This window comes from Gopherus flavomarginatus, chromosome 8 (assembly GCF_025201925.1).
Source record: "Gopherus flavomarginatus isolate rGopFla2 chromosome 8, rGopFla2.mat.asm, whole genome shotgun sequence".
Taxonomy (NCBI): domain Eukaryota; kingdom Metazoa; phylum Chordata; order Testudines; family Testudinidae; genus Gopherus; species Gopherus flavomarginatus.
Window position 1 is genome coordinate 91589178 of NC_066624.1, and position 12149 is coordinate 91601326.

Here is a 12149-nt window from a genome sequence, read left to right on the forward strand (position 1 = left end):
TCTCTCTCTCGTAAGTCTACTGTTGAAACTACTTGGGTCATTAAACAATGCCATCCAGGCATCTGCTACCACAGTAGTAGATCTTTGACCAGCAATGGAAGCTACATTTGGATCAATCAGAGAGCTATCCATTGAAAAAGTACTGGAAGAGGCAAAGACTTCAGTCCAGAAGTTGACTAATGAAGGCATTTATATTGAATCCTTAAGTGAACAGGACAAAAAGTGTTTGTTAAGACAGCTGAAAAAGTACACAGACTTGATTCTTACAAATCTACAACAGTGACTTCTGGATTCTACCCAACCTCTACGTAGCTTTTACAGATCCCTGTCCTATAAAACACCAACAATTGAGTGGAGTGAGGCACTACCAGCAATGAGGCTGCCATATGCTCAGGACAGAATAGAGAATTTGAACACAGAGTGGAATATCATATGATGAATGAACAAAGATTTGACTTCAACTTCTTTTTTATCATCACTAGTGGCTTGACCCAATCTTTGTGTTCTGTTTCCTGGGATGAAGGAAGTAGGAATTCATGTCTTGCTACTCCCAGTCACAACAACTACAGTTGAGCATTCTTTTTCATCACTGAATAGCATTTTGTGTTCTGAAAATAGACACCTTTTGCCTGATCACATGAATGAACTAATGAATATATCAACTGAAGGACTGGAAGTACTGGACACACGAGAAGCCACCAAAGATGAATGCATTGCGTTCAAGAAGTTCTTTAATAGAGTTATGCAAAATTATAACAAGAAAGATGTAGATGTAGTGCTTCATAGAAGGCTTGAGTAGGCAACTTTAATTTGTGTGATTATTTTAAAATATGAGTTAAATCTAATAAAATGGTCATGACACATTTTTCAGTTTTTACTATGGTGCCATACAGCCCCTCCTTCACCCTCACGGTCTTACCCTTGATTGGCTCTGACACCCCCCTGTAAATTTGAACATCCCCCCTAATTTCAATTCCTGGGGAAAACACTACTCCTCCCACCTGCCCACCTCTCCTTGCCCCAGAACCCTTCTCCTTCCACCCTTCACCTTAACCCCTCTCTCTGTTTCTCACCTCTTCTCTGTCTCTCCTCCTCCAGCCCTCCCTCCTTTTCTCTTTTCCCTGCCTTTTGCCTCTCATTCTTCCCCCTTTCCTTCCTCTGCTCAGCCTTCACTGCCAGAGCGCCCAGCCTGCTTGGCAGGGAGGCAGATCTCAGCTCGCCCAGTTTGCACTCCCTATGACTTTCCCGTGCTGGGAGGTAAGAGAGCAGCTCTTGGAAGCCAGCCCTGGTGCTCTCTAGAGTTCCCACAGCCTTTCCTCTTCTATTCTTACTCTGTGGCTAGTCTATTCCTCCCTTACAGTTGTCTCATATCTTTTGATGAGCTACAGACACCTTGGTAGGCTAAAGAGACAAGTGGGTGAAACAATATCTATTTTTGCACCAACTTCTCCAATATTGCACCTTGTCTCTCTAATATCCTGTGACCAACCGGGTTACAACTACACTGCATACAATTGTGTTAGGTGGGAAGGAAAGAAAATGTTAACCTAAGTGTCTTACACACAGTGTTTGAGATCCCCAGGAGTCTGGCTGAGTGTAAATCTAGACCTGCCAAAGCTTGTGATGAGTATGAGTGAGGAATTGGTGCAGTCCTACATTTAAACAGAGGAGGAATTACGCATGCCAAGGGGAAAGCAAATCCACGGCACACTTCCCTGAGTCTGGGAGCAGACTTGTTCCCAAGGAAATAGGAGTTGCCACAAACCATTAGTCAAACAACACAGGAAACATGAAACACTAGAAGCCACGCCGGCTCAGTTATGGCAACATATAGCTGTACGGCACCAGATAAAAATGAACCAAAGTGTAATAGCAGAGGAATTGGACAATCATGAACTATGGTTTATAAGTAAGAAATTCAAAAGTCTGGTGTGACAATGGGGAAAAAAATAAGACACGCCTTTATGGACACGTTTTGGTCTGATTTTCTGAAGGCAGAACATCTATTGGCATTCAAAGTTCTGAGCATTTAGCTCCACTGAAAATCAGGTCAATACCCTGGCACCAGCGGGCTTCCAACATTGGTTACTAGAGAAGGCAAGGGCTTGGAGAGAAGATTCCCTCTCTCAAAGTAACTATTAGTATTGCAGTAGTGCATAGGTGCCCCAATCGGGGATGAGAGCCTCATTGTTCCAGGCACTGTACAGACATATAACAGAAAGCTGGGTCCTGCCTTGAAGAATTTATAATCTGAGTATAAAATAGGAGACAACAGGTGGCTATAACAAACTGGTGGGGAGAGCACCAGGTAACAATGAGACAAGTCTAGTCAGCATGAGAAATGGCAGTTATTAACCCCCGATGCCTAACCCTTGTTGAGTTTTTTGTAAGCATCATGGCAAAGTCTTTACGAGGGATTAGCAAGAGAACAATGAGGTGGTTTTGCAGATGTTTATGGGTAGCTTCTCCAGTGCATAAGACGCAACTTGGAAGAAATATCGTGGAATATACAAATCCTTCAATACGAGAATGTGACTCAAAAGTGCAAATGCTGTTGCAGAGGTGATCAATTGCCTTGCTCAAAACTAATGTTTAATGTCAAAGACCGCAGTACATATAAATAATCACATGGTAGCAAATAGACCAAAAAGCCCAACAACAGGTAAGCAATTAGATCTGCATCTTCCAAAGCTAAATAGAAGTGGCTCTGATCCTGTGGAAAGTCAATTAGATGGCTTGTGGCAAGTATGTCCCACTTACACATAAACAGAGCACGTAAACGTGAAATACTCATAAGCAGCAGAGGACTTTTCACCATTTTATTTTTATTTTGCAATGGGAAATCTATATATTTGTAGCCTTCCTAATCCCATTTCCTTTATCTCTTGTTAAACCTCTTCTTCTCGCTGCTGCTTCCCTTCACAAATACATCTGCAAACTTTTTGTTACAAACTCAAAAATGGGGATGTTTTTCAAAAAAATAGCACTTTTTTCCCCTAAAACCAAACCGGCATGTTCCTGGGGGGGAATATTTTATAAGCAAAAATGGCTTTTATAATCCAAACCTGCAAAAATGTGCACTTTTGCATGTTTCTGGTGCAAGAACAGTCATTTTATCAAAATCATGCTAAAGTGAGAGGAGTGGTTGTGTGTATGAAATGACACTATGCAAAATGGCGGCATGTGAAATTCAGACAAATAAAACCCACAAACATTGCATTGTTCCATCCCTTTCTCACGTTGCCTTCCCTTCTGATCCCCAGCATGTCCCCGCTTCCAGCTATGGCCCTTCCTCTGAAAATCATGGTCTACTCCACGCACAAACAATGAGCTGTTCTGCTCTCTTCTCATTTTGCCTCCCCTCTTTGATGTGTCCAGCTTCTCACCTTTACTCATTCTGATACCCCCTCAAAGGCCCAGCTAGCCCTGTGGATTCCCCCACCCCAATCAGAGCTTGTACATTTATCAAGAAAAGTTAATTTGACACCAATTATTAACTCTGCTGTGAGACTTCGGTCAGCGGTAAAGGATAATTATGCGGCTTGTATATATTTCCAGTTATCATCATGATCTTACTATTCTTTTTAATTATGTGCAGAATCCTTTTAAGAGAGTAATGGGGAGCGGGAACTCGCCTTGCCTACCTGATAGTAACCCAGTTATCCCAACCGAGCAGGTAAGATCTTTTCCAACAGATGAGGGGACAGTCATTGCAAGTGGGTGAATTATAGCTTATGAAAATGCCTGTTTTAAGTGAAGACACTCCACCATTTTATTTCTATTACTTTTGGTAAAGCAAAGCTTCATTCTAGAAGCTACAGATTATAGCAATATTTTGCCTTTAGGCTTCAAAGTTACCGTGTTCCATTAAGAATATCTTTGAATTTTATGCATGTTTGTTTATTAACCCATGCAGTGGACTAAGTCCCTTGCATCTGTTACAAGGGTCAAACCTCTCAGCTAACCCTGGAGTTACCTAAATAAACTGGATGGAAAGTTTCCACTTCTGGAGGTGTCAGTAGTGACTGGATATTTCACTAAAGTCCCCCTGTTTCACAACCTAATCACTTATTTAAATTTGTGTCCAAATTGGCATCATCATTTTTCAGGGAACAATTGAGTCTTCCATGTATGTTTTTATTCTAAAATGCTCCCTTTAAAATGTTTTTGATGTTCGTCTCACATTCCCTTTGATTTCCTCTAGTTAAATAGCCACAGTCCCACCGACTCCAACCTTCTCTCTCACCTGTACACTCTGATAACATCTCGATAGAGGCCACTTTAAAAATTAAATACAAAAAGTGATTCCCCCCATCTGGTGTAAGTGGTCTGAGCTATGCCAGGTGTCTCCTGATGCTACCTTCTTGCCTCACCTTCCCCACTCTGCACAGATGCCCTTGGAGGCAGGATGGGCTGCAGCAGCTAAGGAGAAGGGCTGTGCAAAGCCAAGCAGGTGAAGGAACTCAATTCAATAAGGGCATTAGGGGTTGAGGAAGGTTTTGAACAGGAAGGGAGGCTGAGCAGGGATGGTCTGGTGGGAAGAGGATTTTGTGTAAAGGAGACCCTAGAGTGGGGGGAATCAGGGCTTTGCAGGGACCCTGGGGTCTCAGTCCAGGATATTGGTGCATCAAGGGTCCCCCATAGTGCAGCTGCCTAGTACACCAGAGGCTCTAAATCACCAACACTGGAAAGTCCTACAATCATTGATGCCACTAGGCTCACCTCCACCCCAGCACCCTGTTCAGCCCTTGACCACTACATGTCTACAGTGCTCTTCCACTGCCCCATCTCTCTTACCATCATCATTGTCAGAGTTAAGGCTGCACACTTGCTCCCATGTATGGTGGAGAAGGATGGTGAGTAGTGGATGCTTATGGGTGAGTATGACAAGGATAGAGAACCTATATCGTGAAGTGGGAAGAAGGAGGACTTGCAGTGCTGATTTCCTAGATTTTTAGAGATTACAAAGGTGACATTTGCACTTGAGCAATCTTGATTCTAAATTAACAAAGTGTTGATTTGGGGAATACAAAGCTTGAATGCTGAGCTCATTCACTGGTCTGGGTTAGAGGCGGCCCCTTTCATACACTGAAGCAAAGGCATCTGCGTCTTCCACAAGACTGAGACAAATATACTCACTTAAAATCCGGTTCCCAACGGGTGGCCCTTGAAAACTGATGGAGCATTCTGTAGCAGCAGGTTCTGAAGGTACTTATATTCTGCTCATTTGGTGGAGATAAGAAGGAAATCTGTTTAATAACTAATGACTGATAGACAACTAATCTTTTTCCTACTAAGTAAAAAAATTCCCTTTACATATTTAGACAAGATGATCAGAGGCTGGAATATGCGATTTTATGTCTTTTTAGAGTACATGTTTACCTCAGTTCACACAACTTTGGCCAAATGTAGAGGTGACATAAATTGTGATGTAAGTTACATGCTAATAAATGTGAGTACGTGTGTGTTATATAACAAGGTAGAGAACCTGCCAGGACACTGAAACAAGGATAATTTATAAGCCAAAAGTGTGTTGAAAAACAGACACCAGGATGGCATGAGAAAATCTAAGATAAAGGTGGGGGCTCATGGCCTGTTTTGTTTTCACCCTTCTATTGACCACTTTCCTTCTACAACCTGTAAATTTCACAGATTTACCTCTATTTACCATTGTACAACTTACACCACAATTTATATAATCTCTGACTCTGTCCCCTTAGAGTTTCTTACAACTGAAATTGAAGCAGGAAGTGTTTTGGACTTATTGAACTGTTAGTGTACAAAGCAATCTGAGATTTTCTTTTTCTTCCAGCAGTTTCTCATACATCAAATATTTGTTTAGCAACCAGTTATTTTAAGTTATGCCATGTTTGAAGAATATTGGCTATAACTTGTATAAAGCTTTTACAACAGACCACACTGGCTCATAATCACTAACAGATGCCTTTGCAGTGGAATGAATTTGGACAAAATTGTATTTATTTTCTTTTGCAACTTTTATGGTTAAGTTCTGACTTTGGCATCTCGCAGTAGTTTACAGAACAAGGTCTTTATGGCCCCATTGCATGTTTTCAAGTAAGCCTTGCCTGGCATTTTGTTTTATCCATCAATAACTATGGCCTGCTTATTTTTATTTTCAACAATTATTCATAGAGGGAGTTTCACATTTTTTTATAGTCTCCAAAATTGTTGTTGGATAAATCAAGTTCTCAAGAATTGATCTTTTTAATTATTTCAAGGCTGAACTTGCTTAGGGTAAGTTCAGATTGTTTTTTTTTTAATATATTTACCATTAGACTGAGTTTTACCATTTTTAAATCTTTTTGGATTAGATTTTTAAAAGGCAGCTTGTACACATGCACACATCTTGTACCACTGAGGACAGATTCCATTCCTTGCACACATAGGTGATAGACTTCTCATTCACAAAACGTATTTGTCCAAATGGATGTTGTGTGTGCAAACCACCTTGCTTTATCATGCAGATGATAGTGATCTAAAAGTGTTTGTTTGGTGTGCTTGCATGCAAAAGGAGGCAGTATTAAAGCATAAATTAGGCCTTTAATGTTTTAAGAGTATGTATTATGGAAGTGCAGATGCTCTGAAATAGTTTCTGAATACTGTGTGCTGATCTGGTTATTGTGAGGTTTACTGTATGAATATATAGATTCAGTTTAATATGAGGGCTGTTGGGAAAAAAGAAGCAGGAAAAGAAAGAATGGCTCAGGATGAGCCACCATCCAGCACACATTAGAGGGCTGTTAAGAGACCATGGCAGAGCCAAGGTCTCTGTGGACTCTGGTTCACTTTCTTGCTGAGCCTCTAGGACTGGTTTTGTGCAGAAGAGCCAAAGCTTAAGAACGAAGAAGGACTGTAGTAGCTTAAAAAGGTCTCTCTCTCAAGAGAAGGTGGAGCTGTTTGGGGGAAGCAGGTTGAGACAGAGGTGACTGCAGGCCAGCTGGGGTGTCTGAAGAAGATAGGCCAGGGATCACCAACCTATGGCATGGAGTCCCGGCAGGCAGCAGCGTGCCATTAATAATCCTGCCCTACCCTGCCCTGCCTGGCCCGGCCCGCTCTTCTCCACCTTCCACCCTGCCCCCCATGGGGGCAGGGGCAAGGGGCAGGAGGGCAGAAGCTTGGTCCTGCCATCTCCCCTGTCTCTTCCCATACAGTGCTGGGTTCCTGCCTCTCCTCCGCCTCTCCGTCCCTCCCTCCCTGCTGGCTGATCAGCTGATGGCCCTTGTGAGGGTGGGGGTCAGGAAGGAGCAGAGTCAGCGTGCTCACTGCTCCCGGCAGAGGCAGAAAATAAGTGGGGGCAGGGCCTTGGGGAAGGTGGGTTGGAATAAGGGCATATCCCCTCCAGCCCCCTGCCCTGACTCCCCCTTACCCCGCTAGCCTTCTGCCCTGACCCCCCTCACACACACCTAGCTGTCTGCCCTGAGCCCTGCAGCTCTGCACATCCCCCAGGCCCGTGCCCTGAGCCCTGTACCCTCCTCATACACACCCAGCCCTCTGCTTGACTCCTTCATCACCCCCCACGACCTCAGCCCTGACTCCGGCACCCCCACACATACCCACACCCCCGCCCTGACACCTGCACCCCCTCACATGCCCCCAGCCCTCTGCCCTGACTCTTGCACCCCCCCACATACCCAGCCTCTTCACATCCCATGCACCCCCCATATCCTGACTCTTGCCCCCCCCCCACAGCCCCACCCCAACCCTGAGCACCAAACAGGAGCTCCTGCACCCCCCCCACCACATTTCCACCTGACCCTCTCGCACCAAATGGGAGCTGCCCAGGTAAGTGCCCCACAGCCAAACCTCCTGCCCCAACCCTGAGCCCCCTCCCTCATTCTAGCTCCTGATCAGACCCTTCATCCCCAGTCCTGTGCTCAGTGCACTCCCACCCTCAGCTCAGTGCAGAGAGAGGAAGAGAATGGGCCAGAACCAGGGAGGTAGGTACCCACTGTATGTGGGCAGGGCTGGGACCCCAGATCGGCAGCGGGCTGAGCGGGTTCAGCAGCCAGGATCCTGGCTGGCAGGAGCCAGCAGATGGAAACCCTGAGTGGCAGTGGGCTGAGCCGCTCAGCCCGCTGCCGGTCTGGGGTCCTGGGCACCGGTCCCACACAGCCCGCTGCTGGTCTGGGGTTCTGGCTGACGGACCTTTCCCAGATGGGGTCCCGGACACAGGTCCCGCTCAGCCCACTGCCAGCCTAGGTGAACAGAACCCCAGACCAGAAGCTGGCTGAGCGGGCCGGCGGCGTAAGATCAACATTTTAATTTAATTTTAAACGAAGCTTCTTAAACATTTTGAAAACCTTGTTTATTTTACAATACAACACTAGTTTAGTTATATAATATATAGACTTGTAGAGAGAGACCTTCTAAAAACCATTAAAATGTATTACCAGCACGTGAAACCTTAAATTCAAGTGAATAAATGAAGACTTGGCACACCATTTCTGAAAGGTTGCCAACCTCTGAGATAGGCCTATGTAGGTTAATATCTGGAGATGGTAAGCCTTTAGGTAAGATAAACGTGTGTAGACTTAAAATCCTTCTTTTCTAAATGCATTGTTCCTACTGTTCAAATACACAATGCCATGGATTAAGAAGGATGTCTGGTCACCATATACCGCTGATCACAGACTTCCAAAGGGAAAAACTGCAGGTGTGTGACCGCAGTCAGACTGGGACCTGCTGGGAAAGCGCAGTTTACACACAGGGTGCTGCAGCCCAGGGCCTGTCCTAAGAGTGGAAGAACGGTGGAATTCTACCCAGAGGTGCACTCAGACCACAAAGGGGACAGAAGTGCAGCTAGTTCTACAGCTGTGACAGTGTGTATGTTTTATATCTTTTACATCACAAAATATGTCAGTGGTCCATGAGGGAGAAATACAGAGGGATTAATGAAATGCAGATGATTTTTGAGATACCGAATCCTGCTTAATAGTAGTACTGTACATGAAATTTACAGTACTAGATCAGATCAGTGGTCAATACACTATCCTTTAGGGCAGGGGTTCTTAACCGTTTTCTTTCTGAGTCCTCCCATCAACATGCTATAAAAACTCTGCAGTCCACCTGTGCCACAACAATTGTTTTTCAGCCCCAGTGTGGCAGGGCTTGGCTCAGCCCCACCATAGCTTGGGGCTAGGGCTTCAGCGGTGGGGCTCCGGCTTTGGCTTTCTGCCCTGGGTCCCAGCAAGTCGAATGCCAGCCATGCTTGGTGGACCCCCTGGAACTTGCTCGTAACCCCCTGGTTGAGAACCACAGCTTTAGGCAACTGCAAACCTTATTTACTAATGACCTCTATAATGCACCTAGTTAGTCATGCAGTGTTTGTACACAGAGAAGGGGAGAAATTCCTACCTGACCTCTGACCTCTGAGCATGAGATTTGATTGTACTTTTGCAGTAGCTTTTACAGCTATAAATGTTAATGCTCAGAAAACTATCCAGTTCATTATTAAATCCAACCATGAACACTTCATTTCCCTTTGACAGTTATATAATGACAGTCTGCACCTAATCCATTGGTTTTAATGCCCAGTGAGTAGAGCAGAACAGCACTAGCTCTGGCTTCTGAAGGAAGACAGTGGTGGTGAGTTTGATAGTACTGTAAAATGCATTACAGTGAACTGAAAATTTGTGCAGCTGAGCATAACACTTGGGTATATACTCTGAAGATACTTTTGAATTTGTTAGGATTACAAGGAGGCAGAAAAACTTCAATTTTTTTAAGTTCAGACCTATTCATTCCACTCACAGGGTGATCTATGCGACAAAACAAAACAAAACAAAGTGCAATGCAATAAGTCAATGCAATGCAATAGAGGTTCCCTTTTTAATTTTTCGTCGCTCGATCTGTTTTGAGATCCATTAAAGGGCTCCATTTGAGATCTCCTTAAAGGGCTTTGGGAACAAAGAAAACAGATACCTGTTAAAATCCAGCTGTACCAGTGAGTGCACAAGAAAATCCAAGGCCCACCCTTTGTTACCCACCATTTTGGCAGAAAGAAAGTGTTTCTGGCATGTGAGACAGTACACTACCTTCCTGATTTTGAAGCATAAAGCAAAAATATTTTTGAATCTGTTCACAAAATAACACTGTGTAATATGAGCTTAAGTGCATTTCCTGCTCCAAGAAATCTGGGAATAGATTTTCAAATAGACTTCCAGTAAATGCCCTCTTAGTCTCTGTAACTAATATGTTATGGAATGGCCAAGGTCAGGCAATGAGGAGGAACAGGATTTTGAAATTTTCTTTGTAAGTTCAGGGAGCTCATAATGCGGTATGGATGATTCTTCCGTGTGAGCCAAGATACCATGTGTGTATAAATTATATGTAATGTAAACTTGGATGTAAGTTTATGTAAACTGTCAGTATCTTCTATGCTAATACAAACTTTTTTGGTCTGAAGAAAAAACTCAACTTCACTACTGTGTCTCAATGATCTCTTGCAGCAGTGAATCCCACAGGTTGAATATATATTACATAAATAATTATTTAACTTTTTATTGGCTCTAAATTTACTGCCCTTTAATATAATTGTGCTTCCTTTCACTCTTGTCTTAATGGACAGGCTAAGAGAGATGGCCCAGATTGCCTGCTGGAACCTTTTCAGCTTCTGCTGAGTGTTAGTGGTGAGTGGACCAAAATTAGAGACACTCATTCATATGAAGATGTACAATTGATTGATATCTCATGATCATATTTTCTGTATTTTATATCCCTTTTAAAATTACTCCAGCTTTCAGTGAAATTGAAAATGTCATGATTAGGCTTCAGAGAAGTCTTTTAACTGCTGCTGTACATTGGGCAAACCTCTCCATTGAATTATCTGTGAGGACTTCTGATCTTTTTTCCTCAGAGGATCCTGCTTGTTCAGAGGCAATCAGTATCGATAAGAAATCTAACTATATTTGCCAGTGTGCATAACTTTTAATTGGCCCTTGTGCTGTCCAAACTACTTTAGTTTTGATGAATAAAAACGGTGGTCCTGAGCCTGCAAACACTGAAGCCCATGAGTAACTGTGTGAACTCAATGAGACTACTAGCATGCAAAAATTTATTCACACAGGATCAGAGCTTTAGTGGAGTCAGCTGACTTAACAAACTCAGTGTTTCCTTTCATACTTGAAAAAGTTAATACCTATATTAAACAGGGATCCCAATATAAGCCCAATATAAGCCATTTTAGTGTCAGTTCTAGTTATGCTAATATGTGTGTAATTTGGGGTCAGTTTCCCTGTTTGTTTAATAATGAGACCATATCCGAGTGGGTGAATTCAGAATGAAACTGTTTGTATATCCTTGGACAGCATATGTACTGTTTCCAGTTTACTAATTCAGTACATGCATTAACCTGGAGTTTTAAAAGATTCTTTTTTGTGGGGGTATATTTAATATCAGTGCCACATTTACAGGTATCTGCCTTAGTAAATGGTCACAAACTTAAGAACCACCATCTTTAAAATTCTCATTAGTTTCTTGATACTTGTACAATATCAGGTGTACACACTGATAGAAGACATGGTAAGATGCGACCGTCTCTTGTTTCCTGCAGCAGAAAGGAGAGCTTCACTGTGTGCTGGTCTCAAATACTCAAGAGTGGATACAGTCCAATGTCTGAAGAGTGTGCTTTCTTAAGAGGCCAAAGACATGCTAATATTATTTCACTTGGGATCATCTCTAATTCATGATTACATTATGAAAATCACTGAGGACAGTACAATTCCACATCTCATTTTAGGAGCTTAAACCCTTTTCAGAAAGAAGCAAGTTGCAGGAAACAGATGATAACTCCTAAAATGATACTGTGCCACTGGTGAAAATTAAAATATTGAATTATCTGCAACTGCTATATGAAATTCCATATATTATACAAAGGGAGAGTAAATTGTTGCTAACAGTTGTTTTTCCTAGCACTAAAAGCAGCATAGAATATCTCACTAACCAGTTCTTAGATAATTTTGTTCTTGGTCATGTAACAGCTGTGTATCTGAAAAATGTGAGAACCTTTAGTTTTTTTCCAGGTGATTTGGATACACTTCAGGGAAGTCTCAATTTATAGACCAGTTTATGCAAACAAATCTCTTGAATGGCTGAATAAGACGCAACTCACCACTGAGTCAAATACACCA